Here is an 8505-nt window from a genome sequence, read left to right on the forward strand (position 1 = left end):
CGTCTCTGAGCTTCTCATTAAGTCTGTCAGGGCTTCATCCTTCAGTTGAAATAGATGAGGCATCAAGTCATTGAGTGATCTGTGACAGAATTGAATTGGGAGCTTTTCACCTCATTTACCGCGGTCGAATCCAGATGAGACAAACTCGAGCACTGGCGTTACGCTCCCTGCATTCTGATGTGTGCATCACCCTTCAAATGAACTCACGGCGGGTTCACCAAAGTGATCGGGGAATGAATCAATGTTGTCAGGGGCCAAGAAGTGTTTGTTTTTGTGTCTGTTTTTTTGTTCTCTCATCACCTCAAAGGCCGGCGCTCAAATGAGAGAGCTTTGATTGAAGACGCCTGATGTGTGTAGATAGAGAGTGAGTCAAACTTTGGAAGATCGAACGCTGAGCTGTAGTTTTAGACAGTTCAGCTTTAAAAGTGAATGTTTTGGAAAACTTTTGTCCCAATTCAGCTGCTAAGTACAACATTAGGGAAGGGTTTTCCTGGCTCAAAATGATGCGTTTGTGGTGCCGTCCTGATCTCGTGCACACACACTACCGTAACTTTAAGAGGCATGAACAAACATTTAACAACTTATTAAGAGTTCTAAAACTTAGATTAAATGGCAATTATTAAGTAATTAAAACATTGTTTTTAAATTGAGAGAATTAAATTAATTCAACCAAACAGAAAAGTTGTTTCAAATCAAATTTAAGCTTTTATCATTTTTAGCCCAGAAGAGTCAACTGAATTAATCAGTCTTACTAAATGAGAAAATCATTCACATCCTGCGGGTTTTTTGAGGTTCAATGAGCTTTGAATGATTCGTTTCAACGAATCGGTTCAAAAGAGTCGTTCGTTTACGAATCGTTCTGATTACAGTGTGCGTTCTTTGCAGGCCCACTCGACGTGCAAACGTTATTTAAACGGATTCAACGAATCATCTGCACCTAAAACATTACACTGATGAACACCACGTTAATTTAAGAAACATTTTCAAGAAATTTAACGTAGAGGAATGAAAAATAAACAACATTCACCCGATCAACCGCGAAATAGACAACTGAGGCAACAGTCTTCAGCGCCTCACTGCGTTTCATTACCGTTTCATCGCACGCGCGCGCCTGATCCTCAGTTAACTTCCGGTCTGCGTTTTTCTAGGTTCTAATAGTTATTTTATTTATGTTAATATTATTTTGTATTTTATTTTACTGTATAACAATTGTATTAAATAAACGAATTGTTGAATTTTATCGTATGTTATTTTATTAAATAAATGGGTCCTGAAGTTTGGTCCCTTTGAAACAAACCGTATAGTACACTGACATCTAGCGGTTGAGCTTGATATCGCTGTCTAAATCCATACTATTGGAGATTTGGAATATATAATCAAGTAACAGTTCTTCTCGGTTTCTTTTGCTTGTTATCAGAAATAATATACGGGCACTCTATTGTTTGTGAATGTGTACCGGAAGTAAGTTGTGGGTCACAAATGTACGTTTGTTTTTGTTGTTAAGATGAAACCGTTTATATAGAAACAGCGCCACTCTAGTGGCGTAATGCCGCAACTGCAGTTACAAATGACGATCCATTGAGTGATCAGTGTTTTTGTGGAGACAGACAGCCGACATAATTTTGATGAGTATCGCGGCCTCCTCTCTCCATTATGGGTCATGGAAATAATGACATCTCATAAACATTTTATGCAGCTTTCATTCTAAATCAGTTAACATTTTATCAAACATATGTTTAAGCGTCCACACCACACAGAATTTGTGTCTACAGAAACGGGACACTATTGGCACGAACAAGTAGCTCATTCAAGCGTTTCTCACTATCAGAGGCTGTGAAGAGACTCAGAGGAGAATCTCACCTTGTGAAACTCTTGGAAGACACATGGCATCAGCACACGAGCTGTTTTGGCTCTCTGGTGAAGCACAACACGCTGTGGCCATATGCTGAACCAGGTGGATGAGGTGTCCAGGCAACAGCAGGACCGTTTCCTCTCAAACGAGTCTCGGTCTCTCCAACCGGAGGTCCAAGCAGAACAATAAACCCATCAGCTGTTCTCCAAAGACACGACACGACTGTGAAACAAAGCCAAAGACTTCCGGTGACGACTCGTGCCCTTGACGTACAAACAGACTCAAGAAACAAAAGAGAAATGCATCTCTGGATCTGTTTATTGCATGTAAACATGATCATGTCTGATGAAGTCTGAGAAGTGAAGGATTAACGTTGGATCTATAGGACTATAGTTTTGGACAGAGAGCTCAGATGTGAACATTGAAGCATTGGTAGAACATCAGATCACATGACAATCTCATCACTCACACATAATGAGCTGTCAATTCAGCAGATTGATCATAACATCCAGAAAATAACAAGGCCTTTCAACATTCGGCTGGAAAAACCTTTCACGACACTTACTTAATACCACAGATTTCCCCCCATCTGCAGGATCTTAGTCCAATTTTTAGCAGCGGAGGAAGTCTTTAGGAGCGACGGAGCCGCAAATATGCGTCCGAGCTGCTTTTAGGACGGCGGGACGCAATATACACGGAGCTAAATATGGAAAGAGCACAAAAGGGCCACGAATAATGAGGTGCAGCTGGGATTCAGGTCCCACGAGATGAAGAGCTAAACGCTGCTGGATGTTATTTGAGTTATTAGAGTGGTTTCATTCTGAAAAATGCATCAAATCGACGTTCTCCTCCGAACCTCCCGCACCTTCATTACCGCAGGCCGCCGGTGGAAAGCTGATCTCCAGACGCTCTCATCCAGAAGAACGAGGTAAAGCTGGAAGAACATCTGTGTGAGGTTCATGATTAATCGAGTAAAGGTGAGGAGAGGTGACACCTTTGGCTCGCTCCCTCTTAATGGTGAACAAGATTTATTCTCAAGGGTTTCTGCACAAAACCTAAAAGAGTTTCCTAGAGAGACGACCGCAAAGACACAAACATCTAATGAGGTGAAGACTGGAGCCCGGGTTCAGACCGTCGGCTTGATCAAAACCTTCCGTGCCAAATCTCGGCTACAAATTGAAATGCTGCTCCACTGTGAACGTTTGGAACATTATGAAATCGTGCTAGAACATTTTTCCACATTTTCTACCAAAGTTCTTTTCACTCAAACCCATTCCACAGAAAACCACTTGATCCGCTGTTAAAGGGAAGTGTCAGACCCTGCTGTTATATTCAAAAGACACCTCAATAAAAGGTTTCAAGTAACACGTTTAGATACCCTCGATTCTTCATGTTTGGTCAAAGTTTTGTGAGTCAACATCACAGAATCGAATGAAACTTTTCGGTCATTATTGTGTGTAAAATGCATAATTTCTGTAAGGCTAACATTCTGCTAGGGGAATCCAAAAACATTGAGAAACATAATTTTTTGGGAAAGCCTGAAACGAACAGCTAATTTTCAGAATGATCTGTGTGTCTAAGCATATGTTGCTATACAAGAGGGGCTATAGCTTTACCTCATCCTCTATAAGCCAGAGGAAATGGCTTTTGTGCTCCAACAGACAAGACACACATTCTACAGCGTCCAGCATCTGTTGACAAGCTTGACTCGCTTCCATTATTGGCTCAGAGCTTAGCGGAGGAAACTCAATCTAAGTTGGCGGAGATTCAGAACGTATTTCCTGCTCGATTCTTTCCCACAGAACAATGCGCTCTTAATTAAAGAGGCTAACAAGAAAGATACAGTGAAAGAGAGCCATCTTCTCCAAATGACAGTCTGATCTTTCCATCCATCTGTCACTCACTCCTTATATACCTGAAGACAACGATATTCCTCACATTCACTGCCTCACAGACGGCCGGGTTCGGACAAGGGACTGTTGGTAATCGGTGCCCGGCTGGGACAGAAGAGAAAAATAGAACGGTTCAGTCTTTGGGTCCATTGTAGGCATACATATTAATGAAGAGCTGGGTCATTGGTCGCGACTAGATCTGTATCGCCCTGTGGTGCTTTACCAGACCAATATAATGACAGAAATGTGAATCCAGTAAGATATGAGGAATTTATTCAGTTGCTGTTTGATGGATTTAGTTTGTGTTCTTCGGGCACTCGCAGGCATTTGTGTTATTTTACTGGAATGACAATTATAGAATGTACAGTTTCCACCGGACGCGCTTGAAAATCACTAGAGGTGGAAAAAAACAGTATGACAAGTCAAAGTGCTTCATGTCTGACCTAACAGCATGTCAGAAAATGTAGATTTGTAATGTGATTGAACTGTTTCTAACATAGATTTAACTGCAAATGTCAGAATGCATGACATGTGAAGTGGTGTCCCTAGGGGCACAGAAATTGTGATTTTAAAAGGTAAAAGCAGGCTTCAGTTAAATGTAGTTTAGCGCATTTAAAAGTGCAGTTCGATGCAGGTTAAAGTGCCTTTGGATATGTGTTAAAGTTCCGTTTGATGCATGTAAATGTGCATTTTGGCACACGTTAAAGTCCTGTTCGATGCATGTTAACCTGCAATTCAAAGCATGTTAAAATTCCATTCGGTGCATGTTTAAGTGCTGTTTGATGCATGTTAAAGTACTGTTTAGTAAAGTGAAAGTGAAAACGTTAAACATCAGCTTGTAGTGATGAATCTCAAACATGTGATGAGGACACAATGTACCCACATAAAACTCACACAGTAAAGTTAATCTAATGTCCAAACTCAGAGTCACAAATTCTCATTAAAAGAGTCACGATACATCTGTCTATTGATGAAGTCTCCAGGTATGAGACAGTCTACTCTGTTATCATGAACTGTCAGATCTCAACCCCCAAAACACGTCCCAAACACCCAGAGATACAACAGCTGTGGAAAATTTTGATTTCCACGCTGGGTTTGAAAAACACAAATAAATACATTTGAGGCTTCAGGTGGATATTTGGGAGGCCTTTGAGTCAAGCAGTATACTGAAGCTCTATTGTGCCGCTGCGTGTTTATGTCATTGATCGTGTTTATCTGTTAATAATAAGCGGATTATCGTATGTAATATGATCCTTCTGTGTTTTTCAGCTTCTTTTGTCTGTGGTGTTTGTCAACAGGAGATTTAGGACAATGACATCATTACACTGTGATCTGAAGTTATTATTCTGATCAGCTGGAGAATATGACACAGCCTCATCGAGAGACTATACCAAATAAAATCTTTTGTTTCTAAAGTTTAGCCAATACATGTGCAATAATATACAAGGAAGTATGTATACCTCTGTATTAACATTTAGAATTTGTTGTTTAGAAAATAAATCTCATACCACAAACAGCAACCTGAATAGATCCATGTTCAGCCTCTCTCTCTCTCTCTCTCGCTCTCTTTCTCTTCCTCTCTTTCTCTCTCCCTCTCTCTCTCTCTCTCTCTCTCTCTTTATGCCTGTCTTTCCCTCTCTTTCTCTCTCTCTCTCTCTCTCTCTCTCTCTCACTCAAATACAGTATGTCAGTAAAAACTGAAGGATGTGTGTTTCAGTGATAAGGACATCAGCAGCTCTTTCACCCGCTGACCTGATCCTAATAAACACACTAAGAGGAAAAATGAGAACAGGAAGCTGAAGACAGAATGAGAATAAGAAAAACACATCAGTATGAAATAAGAAACGTTTTTTCCAAGGTGTTTCCTTAAAAAACAAGACAGTGAGGGGTCTCAGTGTTCCTTGGCACAAAAACATAAAGCGATTAATTATTGTGAGATCAATTTTGTTGTTTTTGAGCGCTGCACTAATGTAGAAAACACGAGGGAATGAAAGAGATGGTGTGAGCACTTATTTAATCCTGCCAAGATGAGACCTCAACAAAACACACCTGTTGATTCTGGCAATATTTACTGCTATTTGTTTTTTTAAAACATCATCCAAGCAAGTTTTTTTTTTCATTTATAAAGTTACTAGTTCAACTTCTGCGTCTTTATAACCAATGGATCAACGTTTGAGCTAATTCCCTGATCCTATTGGTAACGTTTACTACGCACCCTTCGGAGGGGGAAATGCACTGTTGTCTCGCATGTTTCTGAGGACTTTACATTTTGTGTACGGACATAAATCCGTCATGTTTGCGCTGCACATCGATGACACGCTGATATATCAAACTACATTTTAATGGAGGATGAATTTTAACCTGCATTATTCACATGTGCCGCGTCCAGTCGAGCGCGTAACAAGAATCACTGCATGCTAATCTCGTATTTCTCAAGAGCGTGACAGTCAGGGGTTTCACACCTATTACTCAGCCAAAATACTTCCTATCCTTTACACAGCATCATAAATCTGAGCCGACATCAGAAAAGACCTTTGGGATTGATGAGGAAATTCTTTTCTTTTTGTTTCGAATGAGAGAGATAAGAGAAACAGAACACACACAGTGCACACATGACCACAATCAACTATTGTTCAGAACACACGCAAGTGAAAGAAAAATTGAAACTTTTAGAGAAGTCTCAAGTGTGTCTCGGATATTTCTCCTGAGAGAAAGAGTCAGAAATGTGTCAAATGTGTCTGTCATGCGAGGTTGAGAAGAGATGTCAACAATGTGTCAAACTGAGCTCAGATACGTCTCGTCTGCAATCAAAAGTCAAAAAATGTAAGATCTCAATATCAATTTAAATTTACTCTAATCTAAATGATCTCAACAATCTACATTCACACTGCAAAAAACGACATTCTTATTAAGGGTTTTTGTCTTGTTTTGTAGCACAAATATAAACATTCTTAAATCGAGATATTTAGTCTATTTTTAAGGAGAAAAATATGAGTATTAAGAAATTTTTTGGTAAAAAACAGACAAAAAATGTGGCAATGGCATGAGAAAAATAAACTTGAATTAAGTAGTTCAAGTTTATTTTTCACAATCAATTGCAAGTTGTTTTTGTTTTGTTTTTACCATAATCTTACTTTATTCTTATATTTAATATCTTGGGTCACCTTTCTTGTCAAGTAATTGTGTATTGATTTAAGAAGTTTAAGAATATGTTTACTTTAAACAAAACAAAAATGCTTAAAAAAATTTGGTGTCTTATAATTGTTTTAAGTCCTTACTATGTAATTTAGTAATTTTTTGTAATTTTATGCAAAAAATTACTTTCTTACTTATTCTTTTGGACTTGTTTTCAAAGGTGTGTAATTGTTTAAAACAGGTTTTATGTCGGTTTCTGTAAAGTATGTTGTATTTGTTGTATATTTATGCAAACTCGACTGACTATTCACTCCTGGAAAATAGATTTTTTAAGTCCTTTCCTGGTTATATAAAGGTATTATAATAAGAATGTCATTTTCAACAGTGCATTTAACATCTGTTACGCTCTCATTTCTTCATATCAGGTTGAGACTTAAATGACACAAAGTGGAGAACTCCATCAAAACACCGAGAGACACCAGTGAGCAATATCATTCTCCTCATAGCTGGACTGAATCCTCAACTCCAGAGACTTCATGTTTGGTGATGTGTGATAGGATAGATTGTCGCAAATGTGATTTTGTGTACCGCTGCAGGACGAGTGGGTTGTGCACTTAATAACACACTCTAAGAGCTTCAAGACTTGTTGGCCTTGTGAAGGAATTAAAGTGTGTCTAATTGAATAATGAGGGACTGTGATGGGCCAGTGCAAAACAGCAGAGAGGAAAAAACCAAATGAAAACCAGCGAACAACAACAAACCTCCAGCGCATTGGTCTGTGATGGTCATAAGTGACAGATAGAGTCAACATTCATACACTGAGTTGTTTGTTCCTCTGAAGCAATCGTAAGTAAATGTTTACATGATTCATACTGACCCAAAATCTAATTTACATCTGTAAATAAACATACGTTCAGAACGTTTTAGGATTTCAAAAGAACTTTTATTATGTAAAAGACATTGTGTACAATGGGAACTGTATTTCCAATATTTTAATAAAGTATTTTTTTTCTCCAAATGACAAAAGCTAAATAATGTCGAAAAACAACTCACAGCTTTTACAGCCGCCGAACAAAAGAGCCGAACACAGAAAATGAAACATTCACACGTAACTGTCGTTTGTTATTATGGAAGTGTTTGTCAGTGTGCCATGAAACAACAACAATGATGAAATGAAGAGTTGAGCTGCGATGTTTTCAGCTCCCGAACACAATGTCAGCCGCTCTGTGTTCTTGCCAAAGAACAGCAACATTTCTTTTCTACAGAGACTCAGAGCGCTCTCAAAGCGATTACCAACACAACAAACAGTAATGAACATAATTCATGTAATTATTCCAACAAATGTGCCTAATACAATACTGCAGTGACCTTTTAATGTTTGCCAGACACCGCTCTCTCTTCAGGAGGTTCTTTTCTCTCTCGCACCTGTCAGAGGTAATTCACTGCTTTTGCAATAATGTAAGTCATTTCTGAATGGATGTGCTGTGACATTTCACTGTAATGACCTCGAAGAGACAGATGTGTGAATAAATCCTCACGTCTAAAGATGGAGTTGTGTAAAGAGTAAAGGGGCACCCGTCATCTGTCTTGTATATAAACTCTATTGCAGATATACACCACTAAATT

Source organism: Triplophysa dalaica, chromosome 18 (genome assembly GCF_015846415.1).
Source record: "Triplophysa dalaica isolate WHDGS20190420 chromosome 18, ASM1584641v1, whole genome shotgun sequence".
Lineage (NCBI taxonomy): Eukaryota > Metazoa > Chordata > Actinopteri > Cypriniformes > Nemacheilidae > Triplophysa > Triplophysa dalaica.